This window comes from Mobula hypostoma, chromosome 3 (genome assembly GCF_963921235.1).
Source record: "Mobula hypostoma chromosome 3, sMobHyp1.1, whole genome shotgun sequence".
Lineage (NCBI taxonomy): Eukaryota > Metazoa > Chordata > Chondrichthyes > Myliobatiformes > Myliobatidae > Mobula > Mobula hypostoma.
Window position 1 is genome coordinate 14,964,101 of NC_086099.1, and position 19,178 is coordinate 14,983,278.

Below are 19,178 nucleotides of genomic sequence, written 5' to 3' on the forward strand. Positions count from 1 at the left end.
TTAAGGGTGAAAGGCAAGATGTTTAAGGAGAACCTGAGGGGGAACTGCTTCACTCTGTGAGTGGTGAGAGTGTGAACAAACTACCAGTGGAATTGATGGACTTTAATCTCCAGAATGTAGGAGAATGAAGGAAGATTTAATAGAATTATGGATAGAAAAGATACAGATTCTATTATGGCTATTGGCTTTATTGAGCATGCCTGCAAGAAAATGAATCTCAGGGTTGTGTCTGGTGATATACAATATATGTACTTTGATAATAAATTTACTTTGAACTTTGGAGAGCTATGGTCCAGGCGCTGGTCAATGGGGCTTGATAGAGTAACAGTTCGGCATGGACTAGATGGGCTGAAGAGCCTGTTTTTGTGCTGCAGTGCTTTATGACTCTATGACTCTAAGTATTCTTGACCGCAAAATAAGTTGTACTCTCTGTCCTGAGTGTAGCCCAATAATTAGTTGTATCCTTCTAATATGTACCCTTAAAATAAATTCAATTGCCACTTCGGCTGTTGTAAATCTTTTATGCAATTTCCCTTTCAAAGAGAATAAGAATATTAATTATATTTTACACAAAAGCTTGATCAACAAGGCTCATTTTTACTAAGAGTACTTCACACACACCATCAATTTTGGACAGTAGATTGTCTTTGAATGGGAGAGTTGGAGAATAAGTCTAAGAAGGGTAAGAAGTATTAATGCAACACACTCAAAATGCTGTAAGATATCAGCAGATCAGGCAACATTTAGGGAGAGGAATAAAGGGGCAGTGTTTCCAGCTGAAACTCTTCATCAGGACTGGAAAGGAGGCGAGAAGAAGCCGAAGTAAGAAGGTGGGGAAGGGGAAGGAGTTCAAGCTGGAAGATGATAGGTGAAGCCAGGTGAGATGAAATATAGGTGGGAAGGAAGAGTACAAGCTCTCTTCTCCTCACCCGCTCATCTCCCTCTTGTGACGCTCCTCCTTCCCATTCTTCCATAGTCCACTCTCGTCTCTAATCAGATTCCTTCTTCTTCTGCCCTTTACCACTTCTACCTATCACCTCCCAGTTTCTTACTCACTACCCATCCCCCGCACACCCACCTTCCCCCTCGCCGAGTCTCAGCTATCACCTACTTGTACTTCCCTGACTCTGCCTATCACGGTTTAAGATCTGAACATGTATCTGGATGCATAGTGACAACTCCCTGGGAGTTGGGACACAGATCAGCACATCAGAATCAGAATCAGGTTTATTATCACCAACATGTGACATGAAATTTGTTAGCTTAGCAGCAGCAGTTCAATGCAATACATAATATAGCAAAGAAAAAAAAGTAATAAATAAAACTTTTTTAAAAATAAAAATAAATAAGTAAATCAATTACGGTATATGCATATTGAATAGATATTTAAAACGTGCAAAAACAGAAATACTATATTTTTAAAAAGTGAGGTAGTGTCCAATTGTTCAATATCCGTTTAGGAATCAGATGGTAGAGAGGAAGAAGCTGTTCCTGAATCGCTGAGTGTGTGCCTTCAGGCTTCTGTATCTCTTACCTGATGGTAACGGTGAGAAAAGGGCATGTCCTGGGTGCTGGAGGTCCTTAATAATGGACACTGCCTTCCTGAGACACCGCTCCCTGAAGATGTTCTGGGTACTTTGTAGGCTCGTGCCCAGGACCCACCCTCCCCTCTATGGGCTCTGTCTACACTTCTCAGTAAAGCAGCCAGTATAATCTGAGAGCCACCCTGGACATTCCGGTTTCTCACCTCTCCCACTGTCAGTCTGGTTTCTGGTTGGGTTGAGTTGTTTTTCGATCTCGGCAATTTTCTTGCAACTGTTTCATCATCGTGCGAGAAGAAGACCTCATCAGCATGCTGTTCATTGTTCCTCACATGGTGATGAAACAATTGCAAGATTAGAGTACAACTCAACCCAACCATCAACCACACGACTTCCGAGTTATTTCCAATCTGGTTTCTGGGTCAAGTTTTGATCTTTCTCTTTTCATTGTAAATTTGGGAGTATACAGTAAATAAATGTGGTGCAATTATTCAAACTGCTACACTTGCCCATTTACCTCCTCCCTCATCTCCATTCAGGGCCTCAAACAGCCCTTCCAGGTGAGGCAACACTTCACCTGTAAATCTGCTGGGGGCCATCTATTGTGTCCAGTGCTCCCGATGTGGCCTCTTCTACAATGGTGAGACTCGTCGCAAATTGGGGGACCCACTTCATCGAGCACCTCCACTTCATCTGCTAAAAGCAGAACTTCATGAAGCTTTAATTCTGATTCCCATTCCCATTCCAACATGTCGATCAATGGCCTCCTCTTGTGCCACGATGACAATCATCCTTAGGGTGGAGGAGCAAAGCATATGTTCTGTCTGAGTAGCCTCCAACCTGATGGCATGAATATTGATTTCTCTTTCTGGTAGAAAGTATTTCCCTCCCCTTCCCTCTTCTTCTATTCCTCTTTCTGGCCACTTATCTATTCTCACCTGCCTATCACCTCCCCCTGGGTCCCCTCCTCCTTTCCTCTCACCTATTGTCCAGTCTCCTCTCCTATCAGATTCCTTCTGCTTCAACCCTTTACCCTTCCTGCCCACCTGGCTTCACCCATCACCTTCCAGCCATCCTCCTTCCCCACCCCCTCCCACATTCTGTTGTCTTCCCCCTTCCTTAACAGTCCTGAAGAAGGGTCTCCACCCGAAGCATCAACTGCTTATTCATTTCCATAGATGCTGCTTGGCCTGCTGAGTTCCTCCAGCATATTGTGTGTGTTGCTTTGGATTTCCAACATCTGTGGAATTTCCACGTTATGAATTATTCAAGATACTGTTTCTGGATTTTAATTGAAGCTCTTTTGAGTAAGTCGGTGTACTATAAGATACACAGCTGCACATTTTCATTGGCAGGAGGGATGTTAACTGGAGGATACAGACTACAAAAATTGGTTTGGAAAGACAGTCCCTGGGCAACAAGTTATCATATGAAACATACAGGCTGAAAGGTTGCTGAAATCATATCCAATAACTATTTTTCACATGAGATCTGCACCAATGCTTGAGCGGAAAAAAATTGTAAAACTGAGGCTATATAAGGTATTAGACTGCACTTGCAGTATTATGGGCAATTTTTAGCCCCTTATTTAAGAAAGGATATGTTGGCATTGGAGAAGATCCAGAGAAGGTTCACAAGAATGAAAGAGTTAACATATGATGAGCATTTGATGGCTCTGGGCCTGCACTCAGTAGATTTTAGAAGAATGAGAGAGGATCTCATGGAACACTACTAAATATTGAAAGCCCTGGATTGGCTGATATGAGAGAATGTTTCCAATGGTGGAGGAGTCCCAGACCAGACTCCACAGCCTCAGAATAGAAGGACTTTCCTTTAGAACAGAGAAAAGAATGAATCTCTCAGTCAAGGTGTGGTGAGTATGTGGAATCCTTTACCACAGAAGTGTGTGAAGGCCAGCACATTGGTGGAGGCCAAGATATTTAAAGCTGAGATTCCTGATTAATAAGGGTGTCCAAAGTTATGGAGAGAAGGCAGGAGAATAGAGAGGGAAATGTAAGTCATCCATGATGGAATGGCAAAGCAGACTCGATTGGCTGAACATCTTAATTCAGCTCCTGTGTCTTAATGGTCCTTTAGATAGCTCAGAAGAGCCAGAAGAGATAAGGTGGACAGTATGAGTGAGGTTGATTTTCTGGAGCATGTTGATATTAAGGGAGATGAGGTGTTGGAGTTGTTAAAATACATTAGGACAGATAAGTCCCCAGGACCTGAAGGAATATTCCCCAGGCTGCTCTACAAGGCGAGGGAAGAAATTGCTGAGCATCTGGCTAGGACCTTTATGTCCTCATTGTCCACAGGAATGGTACCGGAGGATTGGAAGGAGGTAAAGGTTGTCCCCTTGTTCAAAAAAGGTAGTAGGGATAGTCCAGGTAATTATAGACTAGTGAGCCTTACGTCTGCGGTGGGAAAGCTGTTGGAAAAGATTCTTAGAGATAGGATCAATAGGCATTTAGAGAATCATGGTCTGATCAGGGACAATCAGCATGGCTTTGTGAAGGGAAGATCATGTCTAACAAGCCTTATACAGTTCTTTGAGGGGGTGACCAGGCATATAGATGAGGGTAGTGCAGTGGATGTGATCTACATGGATTTTAGTAAGGCACTTGACAAGGTTCCACACAGTAGGTTTATTCAGAAAGTCAGAAGGCATGGGATCCTGGGAAGTTTGGCCAGGTGGATTCAGAACTGGTTTGTGGTGGAGGGAGTACATTCGGATTGGAGGATTGTGACTAGTGGTGTCCCACAAGGATCGATTCTGGGAAAGCTTCTGGAGTGTTAGCTTTCATAAGTCGAGGGATAGAGTTTGAGTCGCGATGTAATGATGCAGCTCTATAAAACTCTGGTTAGGCCACACTTGGAGTATTGTGTCCAGTTCTGGTCGCCTCACTATAGGGAGGATGTGGAAGCATTGGAAAGGGTACAGAGGAGATTTACCAGGATGCTGTCTGGTTTAGAGAGTATGCATTATGATCAGAGATTAAGGGAGCTAGGGCTTTACTCTTTGGAGAGAAGGAGGATGAGAGGAGACATGATAGAGGGGTACAAGATAATAAGAGGAATAGATAGAGTGGATAGCCAACGCCTCTTCCCCAGGGCACCACTGCTCAATACAAGAGGACATGGCTTTAAGGTAAGGGGTGGGAAGTTCAAGGGGGATATTAGAGGAAGGTTTTTTACTCAGAGGGTGGTTGGTGCATGGAATGCACTGCCTGAGTCAGTGGTGGAGGCAGATACACTAGTGAAATTTAAGAGACTACTAGACAGGTATATGGAGGAATTTAAGGTGGGGGCTTATATGGGAGGCAGGGTTTGAGGGTCGGCACAACATTGGGGGCTGAAGGGCCTGTACTGTGCTGTACTGCTCTGTCATAGAACATACTATTCTATGTTCTATGACAGAGCTACCTCCTGTGTTGTATACAATTCTACATCTATATCCTATAATTCAGCACTTGCCCTTGATGAGAAAAATTTATTTTTAATATCTGAAATTCGTTTTTGTGTTCCTCTTGATTCTCTGACCTTGAGAACTTCCAAGCCTCCAAAGGCCAGCTACAGACACTTCCTGCCAAATTCCATTATCTTTCATCTTTCATTGACTTGTGGCAGAGATCCTTGAAAAAACTGAACAGTTTAGATGTAAATATGACCTCGATGGGCAAATATGAAAGTTTAACAAACAGCATGCAAGCTGATGGACAGGAATTGCACAGTATGGAGACATAGCTTTGGAAATGATATAACACTGGATAAAAATTTAACGCGGCCAAAAAGCCAGCTGTGCAAAATAGAAGTGAGAGCAATTAATGAATTGCACTCAGCGGCCACTTTATTTTGTACAGCTGTACACCTGCTTGTTAATGTAAATATCTAATCAGGCAATCATATGCAGCAACCCATTGCATAAAAGCATGCAGACATGGTCAAAAGGTTCAGTTGTTTTTCAGACCAAGCATCAGAATGTGGAAAAAATGAGGAGAAGATGGCGGCGCGACGGCAGCGCGCGCGGCCACTTCGGTGGTGATGTCTGTTATCTGTCAAGTAGGGGACCGTGCACAATCCTGATTTGATGGAGACAGACATGAGAGTACAGAGGAACATCTGGAAAACTTCTGCCGCTGCTACTGTGTGGTAACCGGAATCTCCAGAGCGGGAGGCCCCGAAATCCTCGGCTTTGCGTGTTTCAGCGGCCAGGGCAAGGTCGAAGGCACTCGGCAGAGGGTGGCGCTTGGGAGCCTGTATCAGACAGGCTGGTCGGAAGCTCGAAGTTTTCAGATGGACTGACTCAGTGTCGGCTGTGGTCGGCTGCTTCCAAGGCATCGGTAAGTTGACAGTGCCTAGAGGTTTATGGCAGGGAGTTTCTCCCTTTTGCCGCCTGCTATCGGGGACTCGGGAGTTGATTGACTCGGGGACTTTGAGACTATTTTTACCATGCCCATGGTTTGTTCTTCATCAAATTATGGTATTGCTTTGCACCGCTGTAACTGTATGTTATAATTACGTGGTTCTGTCTTTGGTTTGTCCTGTTTTCTGTGATATCACTCTGGTGAAACATTGTATCATTTCTTAATGCATGTATGCATTTCTAAATGACAATAAAAGAGGACTGAGTGTTCTCATAATCCAATCTAATCTAAGTAATTTTGACTGGAACAATTGTTGGTGCTAGATGGAATGGTTTGAGTATCTCAGAAACTGCTGATCTCCTGGGATTTTCACCCCTTGCTGTCTCTAGAGTTTAAGGACAATGGTGGAAATAACAAAAAAACATCCAGTGAGTGGCAGTTCTATTGAGCTTTGTTAATGAGAGAAGTCAGAGAGAATGGCCAGACTGGTTCAAGCTGACAGGAAGGTGACAGTAACTCAAATAACCACACGTTACAATAGTTGTGTGCAGAAGAGCATCTCTGAATGCACAATATGTCGAAACTTGAAATGGATGGGTTACAGCAGCAGAAGACTACGAACATACGCTCAGTGTCCATTTTATTAGGTACGAGTGAAATGGACACTGAGTGTATAATTAAACTAAAAGTAACATTTGAATTAGTTTTCTTTCGATGATCTTGAGATCATAAAGCACCACCAATAAAAAGGCTGCAAATAGTTTCTTCCATAACTGCCACTGTATCTGTGGCTCTTAATGGTTGTTGCTTCCCTGAGTTTAACTAACTTCGTTTCTCCCTGTAGTGCAATCTCAGAATCAGACTTACTATCACTGAATGATATGATGTGAAAACTTGTTGTTTTGCAGCATCAGTACAGTGCAAAGACATAAAATTACTATTGATTTTGAAAAATGAATCTATAATCTACAAATAACTCAAGTAAATAATGCAAAAAAAGAATAATGAAGAGCAACACAAACAAAATGCTAGAGAAGCTAGGCAAATCAGGTAGCATCAATGGATTGGAATGAGCAGGTGACCTCACAGATTGTTCAGAGAACTGATGGTAGAGGCTAAGTAACTATTCCTGAGTTGTTGAGTGTGGGTCTTCAGGCTCCCCTAGCTCCTCCCTGATGGTGTATTGAAAAGAAGGTATATCCCAGATGTTGAGGGTGCTTAGTGATGGATGCCATCTTCCTGAGGCACTGCCTCTTGAAAATGCCCTCAACGATGGGGAGGCTTGTGCCCTTGATGGAGCAGGCTGAGTTTACAACTCTTGTGATCCAGTACGTTGAAGTCTTCATACCAGGCAATGAGGCAACCAATCAGAACGCTCTCTACCATACATCTGCGGAAATCCATAGAAACCCCACAACAAAGTCGAGGTTGATCATTATACAGGAGCCTCAGGACTCAACCACCAGATTCAGGAGCAATTACGAACCCTCAACCATCAGGCTCTTGAACCAAAGGGGATAAATTCACTCAGGTTTACCTGCCCCATCAATGAACTGTTCCCACTGTCTATGGACTCACTTTCAAAGACTCTTCATCTCATGTTCTCGATATTTATTGCTTATTTATTTATTATTATTATCATTTATTTTTTTTCTCAGATCAAGCTGGTAAAACCTGAGGTACGGGCATAGACAAGCACACACATTTGTCAATTGCTAGGAACTTTTGGACTGTTCTCTGAGATGTCAGGGTTAAGTTTTTTACACAGAGAGTAGTGAGTGCGTGGAATGGGCTGCCAGTGATGGTGGTGGAGGCAGATACAATAGGGTCTTTTAAGAGCCTCCTGGACAGGTAAATGGAGTTTACAAAAATAGAGAGCTATGGATAACCCTAGGTAATTTCTAAAGTAAGTACATGTTTGGCACAGCATTGTGGGCTGAAGGGCCTGTATTGTGCTGTAGGTTTTCTATCTTTCTATGTTTATTCTAGTGGTGTTATTATTATTCCTATTATTTCTTTTCTTTCTTTTTGTACTTGCACAGTTTGTTGTCTTTTGCACACTGGTTGTCTGCCCTGTTGGGGAGGTTTTCATTGACCCTATTATGATTACTGGATTTATTGAGTATGCCTGTAAGAAAATAAATCTCAGGGATGCACTTTGAAAATAAAATTGCCTTGAACGTTATATTCTACCAACTTTCCACACCAGCCGTACAACATCCTTACCTCCTGTAATCTGGAATATTTTTAAAACTCTATGTTCCTATCATGATGTCATTGCTTTTTCTTCCTTATTCTCTCAGTTTTGGCAGAGTTTTTCAGAAGCTGTCCTTTTAACAAAACTTCATAATAATTATTTTTAGAAATGATACTGGTTTCATGGCAAACCAGCAGATTTACTATTCATTGACTTCAGCGTTCCACTTGTCACATTAATTACAGTGCACTTGAAAAGCATTTCAATTGTGGAAACCAAACTGTGCTCTGTCTATGAATGCTGCTTTCTTTTCTGTTTCCACTTTCAATTGTCGCCATGAAACATCAGAATGGGGAAAGACTATGACTCTATGACTCTATGAGATATTACATTTAAATTGAGGTGCTGCTCATCCAGCGACTCTTTGTGAAATGAATGGTATATGCTGAACCTTACATCATGCATTGCCAGCTGATGGTCCTTGTGAGCACAGGTCAGTGTTATTCTTTCAAAAACCTTTCATAAGATTAAATTTCAAAGGTTTAAGGGTCATTAATTACCAAATATTTCAGAATATGTTTGTCATTTATACTTTCTTACGAAGTGTTATGCTCAGTACTACAAAACAGTTAACAATTGCAATTAGTTTTATTAGTACTATCATCATCATCATTATGTGCCATGTCATATCATGTTGCTGATCATCGTCTTAGGCCATGGTTGTTCTTGACAAACTTCTCATGGAACTTTTCATCAGGGCAGGGTCTTCACAAGACAGAAGACCCCAGACATTATCAATCCTCTTCAGAGATTGTCTGCCTGGCGTCAGTGGTCGCACAACCAGGAATTGTGATACGCACCAGCTCTCATATGACCATCCACCACCTACTTCAATGGCTTCACATGACCCTGATTGGATCTAAGCAGGTACTACACCTTGCCCAAGGGTGACCTGCAGGCTAGCAGAGGGAAGGAGCTCCTTACAGCTTCTTTTTGGTAGGGATGTATCTCCTCCCCACCACCCTTGTACTATCATCATCATCATCGGGTGCCATGCCCACTTTGAGCTTTGACTGCCATGGTCCACACACTCCTGTTTCGGGTCAAGTGAATCAATTCATTGGTATTCATTTCCAGTTCTCTGGCTGCTGTCTCCATCATCATTTGTCTTTGCCTTCCTCTTGCTTTCTTCCCTTCAATCTTTCCCATAATTACCATGCATTCTAACTCCTCTTTCCTAATCACATGTCCAATGAAGTTACGTTGCCTTTTCATGATCTCATACATTATTTCTCTTTTTGGGTTTGCTCTGTTCATGACATCCTCGTTAGATATTCGTTTCGTCCATGATATTCTTTGCATCCTCCTCAAAAGCCACATCTCTGCTGCCACAATTCGTTTCCTCATGTTACTAGATATGGTCCAACATTCTGAGCCATATAACATAACTGGATAAACGTAACATTTCGGTATTCTGAGGCAGGTTGTCATGCCTAGTTTAGTATTGGTCAGTATACTCTTCATTCTCGTAAAGGTGTCTTTTGCCATCCCTATTCTTTTTTTGATGTCTTGTACTATATTCCTTGTACTATAGGACTATTAAAACAAAAACTTCACACTGTCTTAAAAGTTTTTTCCTCCAGGCAGTTAAACTGATCAACCATTCTAATTACCTTTCCCACCCCCTCTATATATTATCCCTGTCACTGCACTGCACTGAACCACTTTTTATAATCAAAGTTCAAAGTAAATTTTATTATCAAAGTACATGTACGTCATCACGTACAACCCTGAGATTCATTTTTCTGTAGGCATACTCAGCCAATCTATGAATAGTAACTATAACAGGATCAATGAAAAATCAAGTAGAGTGCATAAGACAACAAACTGCAAATGCAAATATAAATAATTAGCAATAAATAACGGGAACATGTGATAATGAGATAAAGAGACCTAGGAGTATGATCATTGGTTATACATGCTGGTATTTATGTACATTTGCACATTTATTCCATATATTCATACTTCTGAACTTATTTTTATATAATTATTTATTCTGTATATCTGTTGAATGTTGCTTTCATTGTATGTCATGTCCTGACCAGAACACAACAGAAATTTCCTAATAGATGTAAGTGTATATGGGAAATGAAAGAGATATTAATTCGGCGTGTTTTTTTTCCATTTGAATTTTCCTTACACTTTTGGAACTAGTTATAATTAAATTCAGACAATAAACAATAGTGTTCAGACAACTTATAAAAGTTACTGAAGTAGCACCTGGACATTTAATTCAATGAAATGAGTTTGAATCCCATGAAAAATTTACTTTCCAGTAAGTAATGAAAAAAGTCAGCAAGTCAGGCAACGTCTATGCAAAGAAATGAACAATCAGTGTTTCAGACCAAAGACCTTCATCAGGACTGGAAAGGAAGGGACGAGAAGCCAGAATAGAGATGTGGGGGTAGGGGAAAGGAAAGCGAGCCGGCAGGCGTTAGGTGAAGCCAAGTGAGGGGAAGGTAGGTGGGGAGGGGGATGAAATGAGAAGTTGGGAGGTGATAGGCGGTAGAGGTAAAGGGCCGAAGAAGAAGGAATCTCACAGGGAAGGAGGAGGTGCACAATAGGAAGTTGATGGGCAGGCGAGGAGAAGAGAATGGGTGAGGGGAGAGCCTGAATGGGGAATGGAAAAAGAGAGAATAGAGCGTAGGGGTGAAATTTCCAGAAGTTAGAGAAGTTGATCTCCATGTCATCAGATTGGCGAATGTCAAATTTAGCTGACATGTTTCCCACTTTATAGTAGTGACTATCTTCCTAGGGAATTCTCTGGGTGTAAAAATGCCCTGGGGCACTTGGGGAGCAGAAAGGCAACATAGAAATAGAAGTCAAAACTGAAAATGCTAATGATTATCTGAGAAGAGGTAACCAGAGTTTCAGAAACACAATCTCTATTTTGCTGTCAACTGATGTTACCCAAGCTGCAGAGTATCACCAGTTTTGATATTTTTCACATTTCCAACATCTGCAGTTTAAAAAAAAATTCTGCTGAATTGAAGTATTTATCTAAGATTCCTCTTTGAAATTTTGTTATTAATCTTTGCTTTAAATACAGTCAGCTACACACCTTTCCTTTACTCTATCTGCACAGTGCTGAAATAAAGCAGCATTACCATTCTCTTCCCCCTGGAGTTCAAAGCAGGCAGACTTTTTTGTATCTGGGAGTCATTTCTTCTGATTAAAATCCACTAGTTTTTAAAAAAAAACTAGTAAGCTGTAACCACAAATTCCCAATTAATCTCTTTCTCACATATTCTAGCATTAAATCTTAAAATATAAAGCTACATATCAGGCTAAAATCACAAATCATTGGTTACTTGGAAGATTCCCTGCCTTAGTATAAAGGACATCCAAGACTTTCAAATTAAATCATTGTTACATTTAAGCAAAGTCATCATATTTTGCACAGTATTGAAGAGAATTCAGTCCACAGTATCTCAAAGAGTGAGAACATTGAAAAAAAAATGAATGGTGTAAGTGTTACAAAGTTCAAAGTTCAGCAAATGATTTTTTTCAAGTGTGGACTCTTTATTTGAACCAGAACCATTAATCTCTTGTCATCCACAATGTCGTTGATAATGTCTCACTTGGGACGTCATGCCTTTTTGAACTGTACTGTGTCTAGATGCAATATCAGAAAGTGCATCACCAAAATCAATTTTCAACAAATTTGCAAATGTTTATTTGGTAAAATGAAGTTCAATTTTGTCTTGATTGTTTTCATTTCCAAAATATTGTAAAATGCCATTCACAAGCTATCAGCTGGATTATTCTTTAATTATCTTTTGAAAAGAGACCTATTGGGCATCTCAGTGCTTTGACAAATATTTCCCATCATTTGGACATGAAGGAAAGGAGGGAATCAAAAACAGAAAAACATAAAATCAAAAATGAATGAAAAATCTGAATAAGAAGTTAATTGAGGCTTTGAAAAGTCTGTTCTCCCCCTCAGCCCAAGTGTACACAAACCATGAAGAATTCACTGGGCAAGAGGATCATTGGAATACTCGGTGAGTGATTATCAGCAAATGCCCAATAACATTCTGGATGGCACGGTACCATTCTTGAACCAGTGACCCTGGTTCAAGTATACCTGCCACCCCCCCCCCCACTGTTTGTAAGGAGTTTGTACATTCTCCCCAGGACCATGGGGGTTTCCTCCCACGTTCCAGAGACCTATGGGTTCAATGGTCACATGGGTGTTATTGGGCTTGTCGCAGTGGAAGTGCTGTATCTATAAATAAATAAACAATTCTGACTGTGTTAAGTGAATCGGTTTGAGAAAGGCACTGTGCACCCAATGTGGAATGGAAAATGACAGCAGTCTACTGTGTGAAAAACTATGGGTAAACTTGAAATGATTAATGTACCATTATTGGAATTGGTATTGATTTATTATTGTAGCATGTTCCAAGATATAATGAAAAGGTTATCTTGCATACAGTTTATACAGATCAATTCATTTCAAAGTGTTCTGAGGTAGAGCAAGGTAAAACAATAACAATGCAGAATAAAGTGTAAAAGCTATCTGAAAAGTGCAGTGCAGGTAAACGATCATAATAACGAGGTAGATTGTGAGGCCAAGCATCCATCTTATTGTATAAGAGGTTCATTGAAGAGTCTGATAACAGTGGGCTAGAAGCTGTCCTTGAGCCTTTTGTATTTTCTGCCCGGTGAGAGAGAATGGAGAAGAAGGAATATCTGAGGTGTGTTTGGGTTGTTGATTTTGCTGGCTCCCTTACTGAGGCAGAAAGAAATATAGACAATGCCCATAGAGCACATTCCAGGCCATTATGCACTGGAAGGAATGTGATAAGAATATGGGCAGAATAAATGGAAGTCGTATGAATGAGTTCTTGATTGTAGAACATACTGTAGAACACTACAGCAAAGTACAAGCTCTTCAGCCCATGATGTTGTGCTGAACTTTTAAACTACCCCAAGTTCAATCTAATCCTTCCCTCCATTCTTCTATCATCCATATGCCTATCTAAGAGTCTCTTAAATGTCCCTCATTTAGCTCACTTAGCCTTTCTTCATAAGACACATTGTCCAATCCAAGCAAGCATTCTGTAAATCTCTGCACCTTCTCTAAAGCTTCCACATCCTTCTTATAATGAGGTGACCATAAATGAACACGACATTCCAGGCAGGAACTTCCTCCAGCACTTTATTTTACTTATTGAGATTTGGTGTGGAATAGGCCCTTGCGGCCTTTCTAGCCACACTGCCCAGGAATTGTCCAAGTTAACCCTAGCTTAATCACAGGACAATTTGTAATGACCAATTAACCTGTCAACTGATATGTTTTTGGACTGTGGGAGGAAACTGGAGCACCTGGAGGAAACCCACATGATCACGGGGAGAACATACAAACTCCTACAGGCAGCAGCAGGCATTTTGTGTGCTTTGCCCTGGATTTGAAGCATTTCCAGAATCTCCTGTGATTACAATATTCAAAGTGTGGTCTAACGAGGTTTTCATGCGGCTGCAACATCACTTCATGGCTCTTGAACTCAATCCCCTGTCATTGTTGGAAAAGTGAAATAACCGACCAGGCTGCTCCCGAGATGAGGTACAATGGCTAAACTCCCATGGATCATGTGCTACTCTGTTCAAGACAGTCTGTAACCCTTCTCTGCTCTTTCACGAATGAGCTGAATGCACTGTTTTTAGTGCCTTCCAGCCCTTCGAGCTGTGTCGCCCAGCAACCTCCAATTTAATCCAAACCTAATCATGGGACAATTTGCAATTACCGATAAACCTACTAACCGATATGTCTTTGGACTGTGCAAAGAAACCAGAGCACCTGGAGGTCTAAGTGGGGAGAATGTATGAACTCTTTACAGGCAATGGTGGGAATTGAACCCTGGACACCCGTACTGTAAAGTGTTAAAGTAACCACTACGCTACCATGCCACACCAATTCTTATATAATTTCTTTATCATTCTTATATCTTTTCTTTCTTGCAGCTGAAGCTTACTCTCCTTTCCTCATGCTGTCTGTCACTAAGGACCTAGTCCATTTGAGATCACTTTCCCTTGTTCCATGTCTTTCTGTAATCTTTATCTTGTGTTGAATCCTGATGCTTCAGGAATCAAGAGTGAGGCATTAAACTTGTTGCTTAAGGTCATTTTATTAAGTGTCATAAGTGCTTTCACAAGCAAGCGTAGGAAAGTTAAACTGCAAGAAATAGGTAAATTGGTTCATTTTTGTCATATGTACCCAAGTTACAGTGAAAAACTTTTCTACTTTTCATTCAGATCAAATCGTTGCACAATGCATTGAGGTTGTACAAGGTAAAACAATAACAGAGTGTGGAATCAGAATTAGGTGTAATATCACTGGCATAAATTGTGTAAATCGTTGTTATGTGGCAGCAGTACATTGTAATACACAATAACAAAAACTATAAATTATAGTAAGAAGCATATCTACATTAAAATGTTAAATTAAATAAGTAGCACAAAAACAAGCAAACAAATAGATAACTGAGGTGTAACAGCTGCAGTGAATATAGTGCAGGTAGACAGCAAGGTGCAAGGTCACACCCAGGTAGATTGCGAGATCAGGAGTCTCCTAGGGAACCATTCAATAATCCTATAAATGCTGGGTAGAAGCTGTCCTTCAGCCTGGTGCAATGTGTTTTCAAGCTTTTGTAATGTTCTGCCTAATGGTGTGGGGGGAGGTGAGAACAGAAAAGATCTCAGGTGGGCGAGGTCTTTGATTATGCTGGCTGCCTTATTGGAGTAGCCAGAGATGCGAACAGAATCCACAGAGGGAAGGCTGGTTCCTGTTTATTTTATTTACCATTACAGCACCGAATTGGCCCTCTCAGCCCTTCAAGCCATGCCACCCGAGCAACCCCCCAGGCTAACCTAATTGCATGTCGATTTACAATGACCACTTAAACTACCCATAAGACCATAAGACATAGGAGCAGAATAAGGCCATTCAGCCCATTGAGTCTGCTCTGAAATTTCATCATGGCTGATCCCAGATCCTACTCAACCCCACACACCTGTCTTCTCACCATATCCTTTCATGCCCTGACCAATCAGGAAACCATCAACTTCCGCCTTAAATATACCAACGGACTTGGCCTCCACTGCAGTCTGTGGCAGAGCATTCCACAGATTTACTACTCTCTGACTAAAAAAAATTCCTCGTTACCTCTGTTCTAAAGGGTCGCCCCCCTCAATATTCAGGCAGTGCCCTGTAGTTCTGGATACCCCCTCCCAAGGAAACATCCTGTCCACATCCACCCTATCTAGTCCTTTCAACATCCAGTAGATTTCAATGAGATTTACTCACATTCTTCTAAATCCCAGTGAGTACAAGCCCAGAGCTGCCAAATGATCCTCATATGTTAACCCCTTCATACCCAGAATCATCCTCATGAACCCCCTCCGAACTCTCTCCAATGACAACACATGCCTTCTGAGATATGGGGCCCAAAACAGTGACAAAACTCCAAGTGTGGCCTGACTAGTGTCTTATAAAGGTTTAGCATTATCTCCTTGCTTTTATATTCTATTCCTCTTGAAATAAATGCCAGCATTGCATTGGCCTTCTTTACCACAGACTCTGCCAACAAGTTAACCTTCTGGGAGCCTTGCAGGAGGACTCCTAAGTCCCTCTGCACCTCTGACATTTGAACCTTCTCCCCGTTTAGATAATAGTCTGCACTATTGTTCCTTTTACCAAAATGCATTATCATACATTTCCCCAACACTGTATTCTATCTGCCACTTTTTTGCCCATTCTTCCAGTTTGTCTAGGTCCTGCTGCAATTGCATTGCTTCCTCAGAAATACCTACCCCTCCACCTATCTTTGTATCATCCGCAAACTTTGCCACAAAGCCATCAATTTTTGTACCCAGTACATCCTATGACTATGGGAGGAAACTGGAGTGCCAAGTAAAACCCACACATCCCACAGGTAGGACATACAAAGGTTCCTAAGGCATCCGTTAGTCTTGTGAGGCCATGGATCTGCGCCTAGAAAGTCTCCAGGGCTCAGGCCTGGGCAAGGTTGTATGGAAGACCAGCAGTTACCCATGCTGCATGTCTCCCCTCTCCACGCCACTGACGTTGTCCAAGGGAAAGGCATTAGGACCCATACAGCTTGGCACCAGTGTAGTCGCAGAGCAATGTGTGATTAAGTGCCTTGCTCAAGGACACAACACATTCCCTCGGCTGAGGCTCAAACTCATGACCTTCAGGCTGCTAGTCCAATGCCTTAACCACTTGGCCACATGCCCATACAAAGGTTCCTTACAGCGCAGGAATTAAACTCTGAACTCCGGAGCTCCCCGTGCTATAATAGAGCTTGCTACTGTGGTGTCCTGTGATGTGCTGAGCTGTGTCCACAACTTTCTGCAGTGTCTTGCAGTCACAGGCAGAACAGTTGCCATATCAAGCCAAGAGGCATCCGATCAGATGCTTTCTCTGATGCATCAATTAAAAAAAAATCGATGAGGGTTAAGGCAGACATGCCAAGTTTCTTTAGACTCTCGAGGAAGTAGAGATGTTGGTGAGCTTTCTTGCCTGTGGATTAGGGCACATTATTGGAATAATGAAGTCCTCAACCCTCTTGACCTCAGCACAGTTGATGCAAACAGGACAATGTACACTGCACCACTTTCAGCTCTTTGGTGTTGTGAACATAGAGGGAAAAGTTTTTAAAAGACTAGCTTTATTTGTCATATGTATATCTGGCTGGCAGGTTGGAGATGCGTCTCTACCAAAGGAGGTGTAAGGCGCTCCTTCCCTCTGCTGGCCTGCAGGACACCCTTGGGCAGGGTGTAGCACCTGCTTAGCCCCCCTGATCAGGGTCACATGAAGCCAAGGGAGCAGGTGGTGGATGGTCGTATGAGCAGCTGGTGCAAATCACAAGTCCTGGTTATACGACCACTGATACTAGGCAGACAATCTCTGAAGAGTATTGATAATGGTTGGGGTCACCTGTCTTGTAAAGACACTGCCCAGAAGAAGACGTTGGAAAACCACTTCTGTAGAAAAATTCCCAAGAGCAATCATGGTCATGGAAAGACCATGATCACCCACATCATACAACAGGGCACATAACGAATGACTGAATGAACATCAAAACATCAAAACAACCAATAACCAACACAGTCAGAGGACGTGCTGAGGGCAGCCCATAAAGTGCCGCCTGCTTCTTTCGGCAACATAGCAAGGCCACAACTTACTAACCCTAACCTGTAAGTTAGGGGTAAGTTTTTTATGCAGAGAATAGTGAGTGCGAGGAATGGGCTGCAGGTGACAGTGGTGGAGGTGGATACAATTGGGTCTTTTAAGAAACTTCTGGACAGGTACATGGAGCTTAGAAAGATAGAGGGCTATGGGTAACCCTAGGTAATTTCTAAAGTTAGTACATGTTCGGCACAGCGTTGTAGGTCGAAGGGCCTGTACTGTGCTGTAGGTTTTCTATGTTTCTATGTTCTAACAAACAATTTACTCCTGAGTCAAGTATGATAGTAACATGATTGTGAGTTTTGGGCCTCTTATCTAAGAAAGGATATGCTGGCATTGGAGAAGGTCCAGAAGAGGTTCACATGTATTATCCCAGCAATGAAAGAGTTAACATATGAGCATAGAAGACTGGCAAAGAATACAGTGGGATATAGATTATTTGCAGATATGGGTGGAAAAATGGCAGATAGAGTTTTACCCAAACATGAAATGTTGCACTTTGATAGGTCAAATGTGAAGAGACAGGACACTATTAAAGGCAAGACCCTCAGCAATGTTGATGAGCTGAGGGATCTTGATGTCAAAGTTCATAGTTCCCTGCAAGTGGCCACACAGTTTGATAGGGTGGTTAAGAAGACAAATGGCATGCTTGCCTTTATTAGCCAAGACATTGAATTCGAAGGTCAGGAATTTATTTTGCAGGTTTTTGAAACTCTAGTTAGGCCACATCTGGAGTATTGCCCACAGTTCTGGAGACCCATTATAGGAAGGATGTTGAGGCTTTGGAGTAGATGCAGAAGAGGTTTACCAAGATGCTGTCTGGATCAGAGGACCTGTTCTATAACGAGAGATTGGACAAACTTGGGTTGTTTTCTTTGGAGCAGCGGAGGTTGAGATAGAGGTTTACAAGATTATGAGAGGAATAGATAGACAGACAGCATCTTTTTCCCATAGTGGAAATATCTAATACCAGAGGGCATACGTTAAAGGTGAAATGTGGTAATTTTAATGGAGATGTGAGGGGCAAATTTTTTTACACAGAGAGTGGTGGGTACCTGGAATGTACTGCCTCATGTGTTGGTAGAGCCAGATACTGTACATTAGAAACTTTAAGAGATGTTTACATAGGCACATGAATGTGAGGAAAATGGAAGGATATGGTCAATGAGCTGGCAGATTTAGTTTAGTTGGCCATTTTATGTATAATGACAATAAAAGTCATTCAATTCAATTTGATTACTAACTTAATTGTGGACTAAAGGATCTGTTCCTGTGCTGTACCATTCTATGTTCCATGAGCTATTTTTTCAGAGGTGGACAAATTATTGGAGAAGATTCTTAGAGAGAGGATTCATGAGTATTTGGAGAAGCACAGCCAGATTAGGGATAGTTAGCATGGCTTTGTGAGAGGCAGATCATTCCTCAGAAGCCTGGTTGAATTCTTTGAGGATGTGACAAAGCACATTGATGATGGACATCCATTTAAGGTGCATGGAGGAAAGTATAGGGTCTGGGGTGGGGGGGAAGTTAGAGATAGAATTTTTGACACAGAGAGTGGTGGGTGAGGGGAAAGCCCTACCACAGGTGTTGGTAGATGCAGATACATTAGATACATGGATGATATAAAAATTCACGGCTATGTAGGAAAGAAGGGTTAGATTGAATTTAGAGTAAAAGGTTGGCACAACATTGTGGGCCAAATGGCCTGTACGCTACTGTAGTTTTCTATGTTCTATGAAACAAACAAAACAATTAAATCAACACAGATCTTACCTACAGGAAAGATGTAAATAAGATTG